The 17,811-nt window shown below is 39.5% G+C and overlaps 1 pseudogene; it reads left to right on the top strand.

Moving 5' to 3' along the window:
- Positions 1–17,257, top strand: part of LOC131697177 (uncharacterized protein K02A2.6-like) — a 104,697-nt pseudogene extending 87,440 nt beyond the window's left edge.
- Positions 17,258–17,811: the final 554 nt, after the last annotated feature.

Below are 17,811 nucleotides of genomic sequence, written 5' to 3'. Positions count from 1 at the left end.
AAACTATTGCCTATAATTCAGCCACTATCAATAGAAAAAAAACAGCAGTACTGCCTGTTATTCTGATAAATACACACGTGTGAGGGTGAGACCCTCACTGAAACATTCCAATGCCTGTTATTGTGTTTATTATTGTTAATGTTATTCTACTGGTGATAGAGCCTCAGTTTGTGTGTCGTGCATGCTGTTGAGCAAGTGTATTTGATCTGAAACAAAAACACATTGGAAATGTGAAAAAACGGCAAGTTATCAAAAGTGTCCAGCCATTTAAAGTGGAGATACCAAGTTTCAAGAAACAATTGGGGCAACCTTGCCCAGCACAAAGCAAATAGGCACTTTTATTGTGCCTAAAAAGCACAAGCCAAGTTAGTAGAAACAATTGGGGCAACCTTGACCCCCTCCGCTTTTACAGTTGTGCCTATTTGCTTGGTGCTGGCCAAGATTGCCCCAATTGTTTCTTCTAACTTAGCTTGTGTTTTTGATACAAGTTAGAAGAAACAACTGGGGCAACCTTGGCCACTGTTGGTTTTACAGTTGTGCCTATTTGCCACAATTGTTTCTTGAAACTTGGCTTGTGTTTTTGTTTCAGATATCACTTATTTTTTAACTTATAACACACACATTACGGATATAGCAACAGTGTTCAACCTATATTGGGCAATGTATTGCCATTTGGATAGGGTAAATATAAATAGTAGCCTAGTCTGCTGAAAGGGTTAACATGTGAATCTGTGTAGCAGAGCGGTTATGTAGTTGGAGTGAAAGTATGACTTGTTAGGGTTCAAATCCTGCCTTTATATATATATATATATATATATATATATATATATATATATATATATATATATATATATACACACACACAGTGCCGTGATTGCCCCCTGTCTGATTTTCTGCATTTTTGCACATTTTTCACATTGTATTTGGTCAGATTTTTTTGTGGGTTGTAGTAGTATATAGAGGGAGTCTGAGAGAAAAAATGACACCAAAGTTTGGTGCTTCTTTCATTTGTTTGGTGTGCAAGGTAATCAAACATGCAATCTTCAGGTGTGAAAAAGTTATGGCCCCCCCTTGTTAACTCAACCCAATTAAAGGGATAATTAGGGTCAGCTGTTCAAGTACTTTGGTTAACAACCAGGCCTGATTTGGGCCAGCCCTGCCCAATATAAATCTGACTAACTTTGGTCCTTACCATCAGAGTGAAGTTGTCAGCGCACAGGTTCTAGAGGCACATCATGCCACGAAAAAAAGAAATTCCTGAAGACCTCCGGAAAAAAGTTGATGATGCCTATCAGTCTGGAAAGGGTTACAAAGCCATTTCTAAGACTCTGGGGCTCCACCGAACCACAGTCAGAGCCATATTGTCCAAATGGAGAAAGTTTGTGACAGTAGTGAATCTTCCCAGGAGTTCTGGAACAATGTTCTATGGACAGATGATTCAAAAGTGGAACTTTTTGGCCAACATGGGCCCCGTTATGTCTGGCGAAAACCAAACACTGCATTCCACAGTAAGAACTTCATACCAACGGTCAAGCATGATGGTGGTAGTGTCATGGTTTGGGGATGCTTTGCTGCATCAGGACCTGGACGCCTTGCCATCATCGAAGGAACCATGAATTCTGCTCTGTATCAGAGAATTCTACAGGAGAATGTCAGGCCATCCTTCTGTGAGCTGAAGCTGAAGCGCAGCTGGGTCATGCAGCAAGATGAGGATCTGAAACACACAAGCAAGTCTACATCAGAATGGTTGAAGAAAAATAAATTTAAAGTTTTGGAATGGCCTATTCAAAGTCCAGACCAAAACCCCATTGAGATGTTGTGGCAGGACCTGAAACTAGCAGTTCATGCTCGAAAACCCACAAATGTCACTGAGTTGAAGCAGTTCTGCATGGAGGAGTGGGCCAAAATTCCTCCACGGCGCTGTGAGAGACTAATCAATAACTACAGGAAGCATTTGGTTGCAGTTATTGCTGCTAAAGGTGGCGATGTCTATTTTGTTTCTGCCTGAAATGCACACGAGAAAGAGTATCATTTTAAGTTTGACATCTTCTGCTTTATAGTTAATTCAGTGGAGCAAAATAAATTCTCAACCTATTATTTTGGAATATTACAGTTTTATGATATAATAGTACTGCAAATCACTTTAATTTTGCTAGATTTAGCTGGGAATTGTGCAGCATGTGGTTGGAACAGGAAAATGAAAGTATATTTTGTATTTATTTAACTTAAATATGTTAGCAATGTACTTTAGATTTAGGTATTGTATTAAGTTATGTCAATGTATATACGGCACACCTCTCAACGATGGCACGTTGGAGTTTATTTTCCCTCTGTTTACTGTCATGCATTTATTTAAGTTAGAAACCTTTCATTTACATTTAAACACATTGGAGTTAGACATGTTGATACATATTTAGACACAGTGCTACAGTTTTAGTCAGGTGCTTAATGAGATGCTTATGCAACATAAATAAAGCGATCAATAATTGACCTGCTTTCATTAGTTAACTTGAATGCAAACAAAGACGGTGTGAGCAAGTGTTAGCATTTGTAGTTTTAATAAAATTAAAATGAATAACACACTGTTTTAACAGCATTACAATGGGATTTGTATAATTTGTTTGCAAGATGTTGTTTGAATATTGTCAGGAAAATATCAGGAATATTTGCTTTCTATATTTATTATTAAATGATGATCAGACATTGTTCATTGTAAGTGGTTATTTCTGAGATGTATTAGTTGATTGGTGTAAGTGCAGTTTTACTGTATGTAAAGTATGATTGGATAGTCAGATTTTCATAATCATTTAAACAACCCAACACCGCTACGCACATCATGAGCGCCCTGTGGCACCCCCTGGGTTTGGACATTGTCTTATCTGACCCGCCAGCGAATGTAATTCAATACCAGTGGACTAGAGAATAATAATGACAATGATAATAATAACAAGTTAACAATGGAATAGATTAACGACCGTCTTTCTGTAAACAAAGACGGTATTCATGCAGGTTAAACAAATACGTGTAACTGAGAAGAAACATGTTTAATGTAAAATATATGAATGTTTATTGTAAATGGAATGAATGTTAAATACTAGTTTATTTTTGTATAAAATCATTCCAGGTGTAACTGTTTATTGAATAATTGATCTTGTTAGGAGTAGGCGGGGCTAGGGCTTATTTAAATCTGTGTCTTCCTGGGCATAAAGTATGGTCAGTCGTGATCTTGTCTGTGTGAATGTCAGTCATTGTATGTACAACCTGTTAGTCAGTTGTCATTTGTAATTTGTGTGAAGTATCCAGTGTCACAATAAATATTTATGCCTGAACACTACCAACTTGCTGTTTCCTGTGTTCCTAAAGACCTCTGTGTTCCTGAGAGAATAATGTGATTGAGGGTGGGGGTAAGCTCGGACCGTCACCCTGTTACACCATGGCTGTCTTTTTTAATATACATAAATGTTGATGTAATGTTTACACTCTGCTCATATTTGACAGACAGACAAGAAATGGCTTAATTCTTTTTTTTTATAGCACCGTCTGGGTAGTTATTAATTTGGCCATATCTACTGCTCTGGAGATAATACGCTATCCAGCCACGTTTTAGCAAACAGGAATCTAATGGTAGCTTCTCATCGACTGCAGCAAGATTTTCATTTATTTAAGGAGCGCTCTCCTCTACAACGCACAAGGAGACAGAAAATAAATTGGCTGTTTTTGTATTAGATTAGTTTCTATTAACAATCCCAGCCTTCGGGTCCCTGTTTAAAAACGGCAGCAGGAAAATGGTAGTGAAAGTACTAGGAATACATATTTGAAAAAAAAGCAAGTCATACTAAAAGGTTAATTACTAGACACACAGGGCAGTTTCTTAATGGTCTTTTATGTTTGCTCATCATTCTAATAACTCCCAGGCTTGAATGCAGTTAAAGGGGAGCAGGGAAATTTGAGTTTTCCAGAGTGTGTTAGTCAGACAGCAGCCTTGATTCAGCTGTGAGAGGGACAGCCTGCTTAATTTTTTTTTTTCATTTAAGATAGCTAACGGAGGAAATCTGCCAACATAATAAAGCCCCTCTCCCAGAGGTTTTCCCAGCTCTCTGTTTTTATTTGTCTGTTTATTTTTATTCCTTCTTTGTTTCCAGCTGGCTTTTGAATCAATACACCTCAATTCCACAGAAATATATCTTGTGTTCAAGGATTTTATCTGAGCCAATAATTAAAATATAGCAAACAAACAAACAAGAGTTGTTATGGATTGCTGTGAAAGTTCTTCATGGTTTTATCTATACACACGGTAGTTACTGTTATCTCAACAAGACAAATGGGGCTCATCATTGCTCTGTTTGCACCCGTGCAAAGTTTATTTTTTAAAGCCAGCCACAAAAAATGCTAGTGTAAGCAGCTAAAGCCCCTTTCATACTGGCACTCCTATCGGGTCCAGACCCGGGTCCCAATCCCACGTAGTTTGAAACCACGAACCTGGGTCCTACCTGGGTTAACGCAGGTCCCAGCGACCCACCTCAGGATGTGGGTCGACGCGCTTTGACCCGGGTTGAGCGAGACAAAATGCTGACGGCTGTTCGTAAGCCAACACAATAACAAACAGCCATGCCTGCGTGAAGGTTTCACTTCTGCAAGCAACATTTCTGTTTAGCCATATTTTTGTTGATTGAGACAGCAGGAGCCAGATTATTATTTATTTCTTAGCAGACACCCTTATCCAGGGCGACTTACAATTGTTACAAGATATATATTATTTTTACATACAATTACCCATTTATACAGATGGGTTTTTTACTGGAGCAATCTAGGTAAAGTACCTTGCTCAAGGGTACAGCAGCAGTGTCCCCCACCTGGGATTGAACCCACGACCCTCCGGTCAAGTCCAGAGCCCTAACCACTACTCCACACTGCTGCCCCAGATAGCAGCAGGGATGTAGAAACATTTGCTCTAATCAACATTTGGACTGAGGTCAATCCTGCTTTATCAAAAGCAGTGTGAAATCGCGTACATGACCCGCATGACACTGGGTCCTGACCCAGGTAGGTTTTGACCCAAGTAGAGCATGCCAGTGTGAAAGGGGCTTTAGTTAACATTAAGTTGTTTCTTTCTATAGGGTGATGTATACAGTATGATACATATCATCAATTACCTGTTCAATAAATAAGCATTTTGTGATTAATCATAATCTTTTACTGGAAAGTCACAGAAATACAAGCAACTGAAGTTATCTTTACAATATTATGTTCAAACACATGAAGCTTATGTTTTGCTTAAGAATACTGTAAACACACATGGTCCCCACATGGCTATGCATTCAAGTATGCTATTGAAATTTCAGTTTTATATTAGTTTAGCTTTCTCAGATAACAACATTAATATATATCAAAACCAGAATATTAACACATATTAACTTATTAACTTTTAATTTAAGAAATAAACAGTATTTTCCTAATGAAAATTAAATGGAGAATGTGCATCTACCTGTAAACAAATCAGCAGTTTTTCTGTTTTGCTTCAACACGTTTTTTTTTTTTTTTTTTTAAGATGCAGAACTGCTACCCAGATTTAAAGGTGTAGTCAGTAAATAAAAATTCTGCATAGAATAGGGATACCATCTGTATTTGGTAAATGGGTTTATATTTTCCCACAAATTATATTTAGTTATCCATTTTTTTTATTTTTTAGTAGGTCTTAAGGCTTCATAAAGATTTTTTTCTAGTGCGTTTTCAGAGTTTGTCGAACATTCATCGTCTATTTCATTACCTTCATGTTTATAGACCTTTATGAAATTATTCAAATGTAAACAGTATTTGTTAAAAGTTTAACACAGTAGACATGAATGTAGGTATTGGTGTGAGTAGTCCTACAGTAAAAACTGGTTTGTTTGGAAGTTAAGTTTGTCAAAACTAAGTATCAGAGGTGAAACACCATTCGGGAAATGGTAAAAGGGGGCATTTATTTTATTTTATAATTAAAAATGATCTGGATCTTAACAAGTTTGTCATGTATTGTTGTAGAAGTGTGCATGACTCATTTCATGTAAACATAGGGGGCAAACCCCTTGACTGCTACTGGGCATAAATGCTCGCTCAGTTACGTCCTTATTAAAAAAATTAAAATTAAAAATTAAATGCTGGATTGCCGTTAATTTGCTAATCGAGAGGGTCGGTGGTTTCAAATTCATTATGTTACACAGATAAAAAATCTTCGATGTGACACAGTTGTTAAACCTAATTTAGAGCCTGCTTGAACACTAGCGCTGGCCAGTGCTTTGATACATTGAGAGTGAATTTAAAACAATCTGCGTGTAGCTTTCATTTCTGTTCAATGAGGATCGATAATAAAAACGTTTTCTTTTGATTAGGAGCTGTGTTACTAAACTGTGTTTGATAAAATAATCTTTGAAATAACACATCTGGATTATTTTCTGCATCTTGTTTTGTTGATGTGATGGTACAGGAAGGTACTTCCTGTGTTATCGTGTGTGGGCAGGTAGTTGAAACCTGGTGGTTTAATTCTTTTTTTTGTCCAGTGGTGTAAGCTCAGCGATCAGAGGCTAAAATAAGCATTAGGAACCATGTGATTTTTTTTATAACAGTTACTGTACTTGAAACCATGTATCTCAGGCTTTGTTGTGTCTGGTTGAGTTACTGAGTGCTGGAGAGAAATGTCACTTAGCTTTTTTTTTTTGAACAGTTATTTTTATTCATTTTCCAATTTTCTCCCAATTTGGAATGTCCAATTATTATTCAACCTAGCTCACCGCTGCAACCCCCGAACTAACTCGGGAGAGACGAAGACGAGCACTCGGGTGCTCCAAAACGAGTGCTGTCAGCCGTCCGCTTTTTTTTTCACTCTACATATCCAGAACTTACAGCGTCGGAGGACCACGCAGTTCTGAATTGCTTACAAGGGTCGCTGATGTGGTGAGCCAAGGACTCCCCAGCCGACCTAACCCCTACCCCGCCCAGGCAGCGCTTGGCCAATTGTGCCCAGCCCCCTGGGAACTCCTGTCCGCGGTCGGCAGTGGCATAGCTTGGATTCGAACTGCCGATCTCCAAGCTATAGGCAGAGTCCCTTTATCTGATGTGCCACTCGGGAGCCCCTAGTTAGCTAGTTTTCGAGCATACGCAGATGGATCTACTTTTCAAACCATATATTTTTCGATTATCTTATTTTTGTAATTAATTTGTCTACCGGCTCAGTGCAGATGCTGTTGCTAACCTCTTTGTGGAGTCTGGCTCAGAGAGTGATTTTGTGCCAGACGACTCTGGCAGTGAATATGAATCAAGTGGCACTTCCTCCAGTGAGGAGATCAACAGTGGTCAGGATGAGGAGCCTATGCCTGAACCCAGTACAGTAGGTGGACCTGGACCGAAGGGTGACCATCCTCAATTTGACAGTGTGAACAGGATGGCTTGCGGGTGACGTCACACCAGGAAATACAGACACAGTATTGGGGTGTGAAGCGCTGAAGCGCAAGTTTATTGCAAAATAAAAGGTTTGAACATAAAACACTTCAATTAACACAACAAAATGGCACAGTGGCCAAAACAGACAGACAAAACAAACACTGAACAAACACTAAATAAAACAAGTATTGTGCTGGTGTCAAGCCAGCATGAATAGCAATTGTTATTATTTCTTTAGTATTTAACTTCACTCACGACTCACATCTCTCGTTCCGCGTCTGAAGCAAAACCAACCCCGTTCAGCCAAAGCTACGGGTTTTTATGCATGTGACTGTCTCCAGTTTAGTAATAAATGATTCAATCTGGAGACGGTCACATTCTGCACGGGTTTAACTGGATGGGGAATTTTTTTTACATTTTTTCAAGTTAGAATGCATACATTTACAGAATTATAGAAAAGTCAATCGCAGAAAGTGAAGACTGCTACAGTGGGGAAAAAAGCCAAGCCACCAAAAAAGTGCTGTGCATGTTCCCGCAAGGGCATGCAGAGGGATACATGGTACTACTGTCCACGCTGTCCGTCTCAGCCAGGCTTCTGTTTGGAGGAGTGTTTTGAAAGGTACCACACTGTAAATGAATACTGGAAGGACTAAATGAACCCCTGAACAAACCACCATGACACATTTTGTACCAGTACCTGAGGTAACGTAACCAAAGGTAGTAAAAATCACTTGTTTTTATGTCATGCGACAATATTATCTTGGGCTCCAGATGACTTATTGGTAACAAACCACTGAAGAGCGATTTGTTATGTTACCCATTTCAAAATTTTTTATTTTGTGCAGCTTCAGAAAATGTACTATCTCATTCTTTGATGGCGTACTGGTCACATGAAAATGGGGTTGGTGTTATAGACCATGGGCTGCATAATACGAAGTGGAAAGGTTAAAGTGGCCTGGTGTCAGTCTAGGGCATGTAAACATAAGAACATAAGAAATTCTAGAATGAGGAAAGGCCATTCGGCCCACCTATGCTTGCTCACTTTAGTGCCAGCATGGTCTGTAAATGGCTGAAAAGCTATATAAAGGTGCACATATTTGGTATTTGTGAACTCAGGACACTTAGGTCAACTCGACTGTCTTTTTAACTAAAGTTGTCAGATTCACAGGTACAAATATTGTGAAAAACAAGTGACTTTTACTACAGACAGTGACATTATCTTAGATTGCAGAAGGATTATGCACCATGGACTGCATATACAAGTGGAAAGTCAAAGTGGCCTGGTGTCAGTCTGGAGCAGGGACTCAATAGGCAGACTCCGGTCCGAATCCAGACCGCAAGTAAATTTTGACTGGACTGCCAAGTCATATGCCAATCTATGTTTTTACTTGCATTCACATTGGAAATGCTGGAATTTTTCAGACATAATTCTTATGAGAGTGTGGTACGCGAGGGTACAGTAGGTGTGTCTTTGTGATAGTAAGTAGCAGATAGCAGATAGTGCGAGCTATGAATGAAACAAAATGTACAAACAGGTCAACAGTATTAGCTTGGGCAATAAAACAACCGTCATAAGTAATTTTTTTTGAAAATACACAATTAAGATAGATTTAAGAAAATTGCACTTCACAAAGACCAAGAAAACAATGACAAGTACTGGTGCTACAAAGTCCATTTTTGTTAAGTAGCTTTTCCAAGCCAATTAAAACATATCACAGGTAAAACATACAATATAATGCTCTTTTTAAAAGCACATACGAGTCAAAGCATATTTTTGTTACTGTTGGTACTGCTGACTCTCGGAAAGCGCACATGGTACCGTACAGTACTATTCGTGTGTACAAAACTTCACTTTGCAAGGAATGGTAGCTCAACAGACAGAACCCCGGCCACGACAGATCTTGCATCATTCCACGATGTGTGCAAAGCTTAGCAATGAGTATGCTGATTGTATTGGCAATTTCAAATTGTCAAATTCTACGATCCAAGTCAGGCTTACAACACGTGCAGTTAAAATGTTTCCTGTTTTAAGTATCTGCAGATCACAGTATGTGTGCAGATACTCATTTTCCAAGACGAACATTATTCATATTATCAGTGTTCTGTTCTGAGTGATGCAAATCTGTGCATCTCTGTATTGTTCTTGCTGAGCTCACCTATAAACTCAAGGCCCTTGAGGACCTGCCACTTCTCCCATTTACTGTGTGTATTAGCTGATTATAAATGTACTGAATGTAAAATTACTGTATTTTTTATAATTTGTAAGGTGTTTTATTTTTAATTTACTTGAAATAAAAAGCGCAGTGATTTTTCAGTTCAGTTTTTTTCTTCTCGTGCTTCAGTTTTGTTTGCTACAATTTGCTTTGTTTTTGCAATGGTGAAACGACGTTTGGCTCTGCTAACACAGACACATAAGAATAGAGTAGATATACAACTCTATGGTTATGGCAGGGAAAGAACCCATGCAGTAACAAGTCAGTAAAGAAGGCAGGCTAGTAAAAATGAGGCAGAGTTTTGATTCCCCCCCAAAACTCATTTAAACTTAGTGAAGAACTATCAAACCAACAACATGTGTAAAAACTATATTTGTGTTGCTCTGCATTTGTTTGTCGGTATGGGGATGGGAGTGAAAATGTGCTCCAGACCTTGACCTTGCTGTAACCAAGAATTTTGGACCTTCAGTAAAATAACTGAGTACCCCTGGTCTTGAGCATGTAAAACCCCCTAAAACCAATTAAAAGGTTTACACACAGGCATAGCTTAAAAGTTTCTACAATCTTACATCAAACATTAGAATTTTAGGGACTAAATGTGATGTATGTATAATATGTTTTATGAAAAAGTAGCATTTTGTTTACAAAAAAACACACAAACTTGGTCCAATGAAAACTTCAGTCTGACCAAAAAACAATATATAGTTTGCCTGGTGTATCTGAAAGGGAACGTGTGGTAATTTTGATGTAAAACAACAGACTCCCAAAATCACAAAATTCCTGTAGCACAGAGCATCACAAGGGCCTCAGCAGAGAAGGGGTTAAAGCACACTTTTCAGTAGTCTAATGGGAAGTCATCATACACAGGTTTGACTCAGCAATCAATATTACACTGATGAAGTAGATATTCTGTTCATCGGTTACTTTTATGTTAACAGAAATGATTGAAGCCCTTTTTATACACCTGTTTTAATCTTTCTGGCCTAGCTGTTGCATAATGACATGTGTTTCTCCTTGTACTTACTCACAAAAGTGGCTGAATTCAAAGTGACAAATGTATTTGATTAATCTCCTATTGCACGCACACAGGTGGCCAGCCGCACCAGAATTTGCTTACATAAACCTCTCTCTCTCATGCAGCATGCATTGTAAACTGACAACATTCTCTTCAGTGATAGCAAAGACTCAAGACTATCCATTCAGTAGTAATCAAACGCAAGTCTACCAGACGGTATAACATAAAATACAGAAACCGTTCAGTCAATTTGTTAAAACAATGAACGATTGCCTGCAGGTGTAAGGCTCAGTGAGGATCCTGTACAAGGAAAACCTTATTTGTAAAGCTGTATTCGGTGGTAGAAGCTTATAATTAATATTACAGTCCTAATGGACCGCATGCATGTTTCCGACTGTCTGAGAAGAGGTCATTAACTGCAGTACTGGGAATGGACTGCTTGTGCTCGATACAGAAATTGGAAAGTGGATTAAGTGCACAGCTGTGCTCTCAATATAGCTTATTAATGCAAACCAGTTTATTTTGTGTTTTACAATGTGCAACAAAAAAAAAGAAAAGTCTATTTTACTTTTAATAAAACTATAGCCTGCCTTCTGCGGCTGCTGTTTACGGACATTCTAATCTGCTCAGCTGCTCAACCATGTGCTTAGTGCTCAGCTGTTTTAGTTTTTTTACTTTTAATTTAGAAAGCTAATACACTATTGCAGGGGTGCCCAAACTTCCTGACCCTATGAGCCGTATACCAACATTTTCACATAGCCTAAAAGCCGTAAGACTAAAACATGAAACATTTTAAATACAAGCATTGTTTTATTTTATTTTTTTAATTCTCTCAAACATTATAACAGAATCTCTGTGCAGTAGTTGTTATCTCTTGATGGCAGCAAAATACACAAGAACAAGAGAGAACATTGCAGAGCCTTACAGTTTCTGTGTGATTTTTATTGTACTGGGTATTAAACTTTAAATGTAACACTGGTGTTTTTCCATTATTCCTGTTTATACTGTATGTATTACACACAATAAATTAAATATATTCCGTTATTATGAAGCAAAGTACAACAACTGCCCTGATTTCACCAAAAACACCAAAAGAAAATCGGGGTGGAGTTCACGCCAAAATAGTTTTTTTAAAATTATCTCCTCACTCCCTACTCTTTCACTCTCTTTTCCCGTCTTTCCTCTCGCACTCGCTTCTACTTTCTCCTTGTCCTTCTCAGGCACTCGTAGACAATCTGTTGGTTTTTTGTTTCTGTTTCTCAGGGTAGGCACTCTCTTTCAGCCTCACACTCTGTCCCTCGCATTCACGTCAACCTCTCCAGTTTCTATCTGCTCGCATTCTTCCGCTGGCGGCTCACCCACCATACGCACACGCACACACACACACTAAAGACATGCCCCGTACTCTTACAATACACTGAACAATACACTACATAACAAACAAGACAGACAAGACAAACACATTACAATATAATAATTTTAGACCTGCAATAGAACATTTAAACATGCATTCTCCAGATCAACGACAACACTCCCAGTTTTATAAAAAGTTTAATTCATCTGAATAAGGTCATTTGGCACGAGCGATATGCCATACACAACTCAAGTCCTTAAATCCGCTTCTTTATAGAACGCCGAAAGAAGCACTTGCTGACTGCTAAGGAGTGCTTTTAAATACACCAGCTTGTTTCTCAAGTCTGACCTAGGAGGATATTAAGATACAAATGTATTGTGGTTTGTTTCATAATGAGACTGCTTACCTTGTACAGGCTACAGTGTGTAAGCGATTTGTTGCCGATGAGACAGTTACCACTGTTTTCAGTGAAAGCAAATTCTTCCCCCCATTCTGGTTTAAAGCCTCATACTTTTGTTTATTACTCGTGGATGGTTTGCTCAATGCCATTATCTCCACGAAACGAACAAGCACTTAATTCAAAATTATGAAATTGGCTTTCAATTGCACACGCGAAGTGATCGAAATACATATAGCGAGCGGTGTCGAAAGTCAAAAACTGACGAATTGTCCTCGCAGTGAACATGCAGGCGAGAGAGAAGGGCAGAGAGGAAAAAATTATAAACACAAGCTGGCACTTTATAACACAGACATCTTATTCAGCATTTGATTTATAACATGGTTATCTTTCGTAATGTATTTACTTTTTTTGCTGCAAGAGGAGGTGTGGCTTTCTCTGAGAGACGAGACGCTTCAGCTTCACTTCAGCCCCGCTCCGGCAGCCGAACCTGGGGCGAGCCCATTCCCTCTTCCCCTCGCCCGACCCGCTTTCCTTCTCACACTTGGTTTGTTTGTCTGTCGCTTCGAACTGAACTGCCGACCGCTGTTTAGCCAGGCTATTTATAGTTTAAAAACTGCTAATTAAAATGATCCATGAGTGAGAATGTTACCTTTTTTGTTTTTGTAAATATAGCGTTGATTACATGGTGCTTTATGCATGGTTAATTCACAGAAAGTTACATTTTTGCTTCACTATATGTGCATTATAGAGAGGGAGTTATTTTATTTTGTATTGTAGTCAGATGTGTGTTGTTATGTGTCCCACGTCACCCCCCTCACCTCCCCTGTTTATGACGCTCTTCGGTTATAACGCTCATATTGTGAGTCCACGAGACCCGCGTTATAGTGAGGGAGCACTGTAATGTCCTTTATGTCATTGTAAATGGTCTTGACTTTTAACAGAGGGCATTTTCTGTTTTCAGGGTTATCTTTCCAAAAAATATGAGTGTACCAATTCACCCAGACAGTGAATAGTACGTTGGTTGCTTTGGTGTTTTTTGGGCATTTTTTTTTTTTTTTTTTTTGACTACATGCAACTTTTGTTTTTAAGAAACATTGTGCTGAAGGAGGGTCATTTGTTGCCCAATTTTAACCCACTAATATGGATTACTTAATATCTTGGCATCTCTGACACAAATTGACAAACAGGAATGGCAGTATCTGGGGTCTTCAGAAATAAAAATAAAATAAAAACAAAGCTTGTTTTCTCTTGTTTGTCTGGCCTTTATCTAAACAAACATATACAAGCAAATAATTGGCTCCTCAAAATCTATTTTAAAATTTTGCGCATAAGAGGCTGTATAATGTTCGCCAATTAAATAATGCGTGAGAGCTGAAGGTGGTTATTCAGTGGCAGACACTTTACTCTTGTGCACGGTACAGTGGCTTCAAGTGGATACCATAGTTATATTTTTAAAATATTCATGACTTTTACTATTTCTGGAAGTTACAGATTAGTAAATATTCTTCAGATCCCAGAAAGGGAGTGCTAAAAGGATAATAGCAGATTATTCCCTACTTAGTAAATAAGGTATGCAGATATTTTGCAAAGAATAAAATTCACAACCACAGCTGCCTTTGACTTGTCTAAAGAATAAGAATGCGGTGTTACAGCATGTTAGAGGAGCATGACATTTCAACAGTGAATTTCAAGCTTATGATCTAGGTGTTATCTTTTGAAACCATTATAGATCTACTGTATTTTCTAAACCCCATTCTTTGAAAGTAGAAGTTATTAAAACCAAACCGCTGCAAAATGCATGTGGACCTTGGATTTGTATCATGTTAGGCCCAGTGCTCTTCTGATTTCTCCTCTTTTGTAAAATTATAAGTACAATGATATCAATATAGTTCTCATCCCCCTTGTGCAGAGATTCTCAACTTTAGTGCATAGTGAAAAGAAGCGGACAGCTGACGACACTTCGGAGTTTCGGAGGATGCGTGTGTTTGTCTTTGTCTCTCCTGAGTCAGCGCTGGGGTTGCAGCGGTGAGCCAAGCTTAAAATTGGGCATTTCAAATTGGGGAGAAAATGGGCTAAAAAACTATTGGCGATTCCAAAATTTTAAAAAAAATTAAAACATTTTTTTTTAGGAGAATCTCTCAGAGTTATATACAGGTTTCATGATATATTCCAGGTATAGTATACTAATACCAATATAATATTGTTATGTATGTGATCTATGGAATTGATTAAGAGCACTACTTTTCTGGTGTAAGTTTACCACAGTTCTGGTCAGAGGTTCGATAGTGTAATGATACTAAATGTAGGAGTGTGTTTGTGGCGCGCTTTGTTCTGAAGTAAAAACATGGTTCCAGCAGTCAGAGTGTATGCCTCTTTACTTAAGAATAATATGTTAACAGAGTAACATATACAATAAATTGGCGACGAGTGTCGGATAGCCTGTGTTGTTAAAAAAAAAAGAAAAAAACGAGAAAGAAAGGAAAACGGACCGGAGAGCAGCCAGCTACGTTAAAAAAAAAAAAAAAGACACAGAAAAAGAGACTGCATACGTGAGTAACGAAAAACAATATAAGCAAAAATGTCTGCCTGCGCGTTGATCAATACCCTCTGCCACGTATTGAGGATATTTTCGCCTCGTTGGCAGGAGGTGCAAGGTTCTCAAAGATTGATTTGGCTCAGGCCTATTTACAAATGGATATGGAAGAAACATCAAAGAAATTTCGTACTATTAACACACACAAAGGCCTTTTTCAGTACAACCGTCTAGTGTTTGGCATTGCATCAGCCCCAGTGATCTGGCAGAGGGCCATGGATCAAGTCCTACAAGGCATACCAGGTACGCAGTGTTACCTAGATGACATCATCGTGACTGGAGCGGACGATAAGGAACATCTTGAGAACTTGCAACGGGTACTAACTAGGCTGTGAGTATGGACTGACAGCTAACAAAGACAAATGTGACTTTTTCAAAGAAACCATAGCCTACTGTGGCCATACCATTGATAAGCAGGGCCGACACAAGTCACAAGACAAGATTGATGCTGTACTCAGAGCGCCGCAGCCACAAAACGTAACACAGCTTCGATCTTTCCTGGGATTGATTAACTACTACCACAAGTTTCTGCCAAATATGTCCACGGTGTTACACCCTTTGAATGCTTTACTGCAGAGTGGGAGCAAATGGGAGTGGTCTGAGAAATGTAAACATGCTTTCAAGGAGGCTAAAACACTGATTACTTCAAAGAAGGTACTCACTCACTATGATCCATCCTTACCCATTAAGCTGGCTTGTGACGCTTCCCCCTATGGAGTTGGTGCTGTGTTATCGCACAAGATGCAGGATGGCTCTGAGAGACCAATAGCTTTTGCGTCCAGATCTCTTTCAGCAGCAGAACGCAATTATGCTCAGATTGATAGAGAGGGCCTAAGTCTAGTGTGGGGAGTAAAGAAATTTAACCAGTATTTGTTTGGCAAGAAATTCACATTGGTCACTGACCACCAACCCCTAGTCTCCATCTTTAACCCCAGGAAAGGTGTTCCGGAAATGGCAGCTGCACGGCTACAGGGTTGGGCTTTGTTCTTAGGTGCACACTCCTATGACATTGAATTCAAGGGCACAAAGCACCACGGTAATGCAGATGGCCTTTCACGACTGCCGCTAGAGACACTTAACCAAGAGACTGAGCCAGATCCTGTTGACATGTTGTACGTAGCACAGATGGATGTGTTACCAGTAACGAATGCTCTGATACAAAAGGAGACTAAGAATGACCCTGTCCTGGCTAAAGTGTATGATATAACCATAAAAGGTTGGCCAACACATGGAACCCCCCAGTTGTCTGCTTTCTATGCATGGCGAGAGCAGCTGTCAGTGTATCATGGATGTGTTATGTGTGGCACCAGAGTTGTCATACCCTCTAAACTGCGATCACGAGTGCTTGAGGCTTTGCATGATGGCCACTTGGGAGTGGTTAAGATGAAGGCACTGGCCCGCAGCTACATCTGGTGGCCTGGCATAGACCAACAGATTGAAGACTTAGCAAAAGGGTGTCCAGGATGTCAACAAATACAACACATGCCTAAGCTAGCACCACTGCACACATGGGAGTGGCCCTCCACCCCATGGCAGCGAGTACACATTGATTATGCCGGACCCTTCATGGACAGAATGTTTCTTGTAGCAGTGGACGCACATTCAAAGTGCTATGTCCGCTAAAACAGTTGAGAGTCTGCGAACACTCTTTGCACGGACTGGGCTGCCTGAGCAGATTGTGAGTGATAATGGAACCCAATTCACTTCAGAAGAATTTCAAACATTTGTGACGAGAAATGGCATCAAACACATAACATCTGCCCCTTATCACCCAGCCACCAATGGTCTGGCAGAAAGATTTATCCAGACGTTCAAGCAGTCAATGCGAGCAATGGGGAGAGAACCACTGTCAGTACAGCAAAAGCTAGCCAACTTTCTTTTGGCTTATCGAAACTCGGTACATGCCACAAGTCAGACACCAGCTATGTTGTTTATGGGCCGAAATCTAAATAGACTTGTTAAAGCCTGATCTTCGCAGAGAGGTACAGAAGAAACAGTGCGACCAGCGCACGAGCAAGGGGCCCTTATGAACCTTTGCAGTGGGACAGGAGGTGCTAACAAGGGATTATCGTAATCAAAAATGGGTGCCAGGAGAAATTGCTACAAGATTGGGACCACTCAGCTATACAGTAAAAATTGGTCCAAATCTCATCTGGCGTAGGCATGTGGACCAGCTACTGTCTACAGCTTCCAGGAACCAGCGTACTCAAACCTCAACTTCCACGCCGGCAGTGTTCCCAGAGCCAGGAATAACTGCCATGGATGAGTCTCAGTGGGCTGTGGACAGTGCTGAACCACTCCGTGGAAATGTAACTATCCCAACTGAAATTCCAGAGACGGCCAGTTCCATTGCACCCAGACGTTACCCAGAGAGAACCCGGAATCCACCACAAAGGCTTGATTTGTAGTTCACATTTTGTGAAACAATTAATGTTTGTTTATAGTTATAAAAAGACCCCATATGCTGTAGCTGTATTGCACTATAAGCAATTCATTTAAGGCAATTTTAGAACTAAGTGGGGAGGAATTGTTATGTATGTGATCTATGCAATTAAGAGCACTACTTTTCTGGTGTAAGTTTACCACAGTTCTGGTCAGAGGTTCGATAGTGTAATGATACTAAATGTAGGAGTGTGTTTGTGGCGCGCTTTGTTCTGAAGTAAAAACATGGTTCCAGCTGTCAGAGTGTATGCCTCTTTACTTAAGAATAATATGTTAACAGAGTAACATATACAATAAATATGCTGTTGTATTCTGGAAAGGGTAGTGCGTCTTATACAAGAGGTGCCCAGATAAAAGTCAGATGAGCTCTGTCATGTG

Source organism: Acipenser ruthenus, chromosome 2, assembly GCF_902713425.1.
Source record: "Acipenser ruthenus chromosome 2, fAciRut3.2 maternal haplotype, whole genome shotgun sequence".
NCBI lineage: Eukaryota > Metazoa > Chordata > Actinopteri > Acipenseriformes > Acipenseridae > Acipenser > Acipenser ruthenus.
The sequence above is the reverse complement of the archived record's forward strand: the minus strand, read 5'-3'. Positions and strand labels throughout refer to the sequence as shown.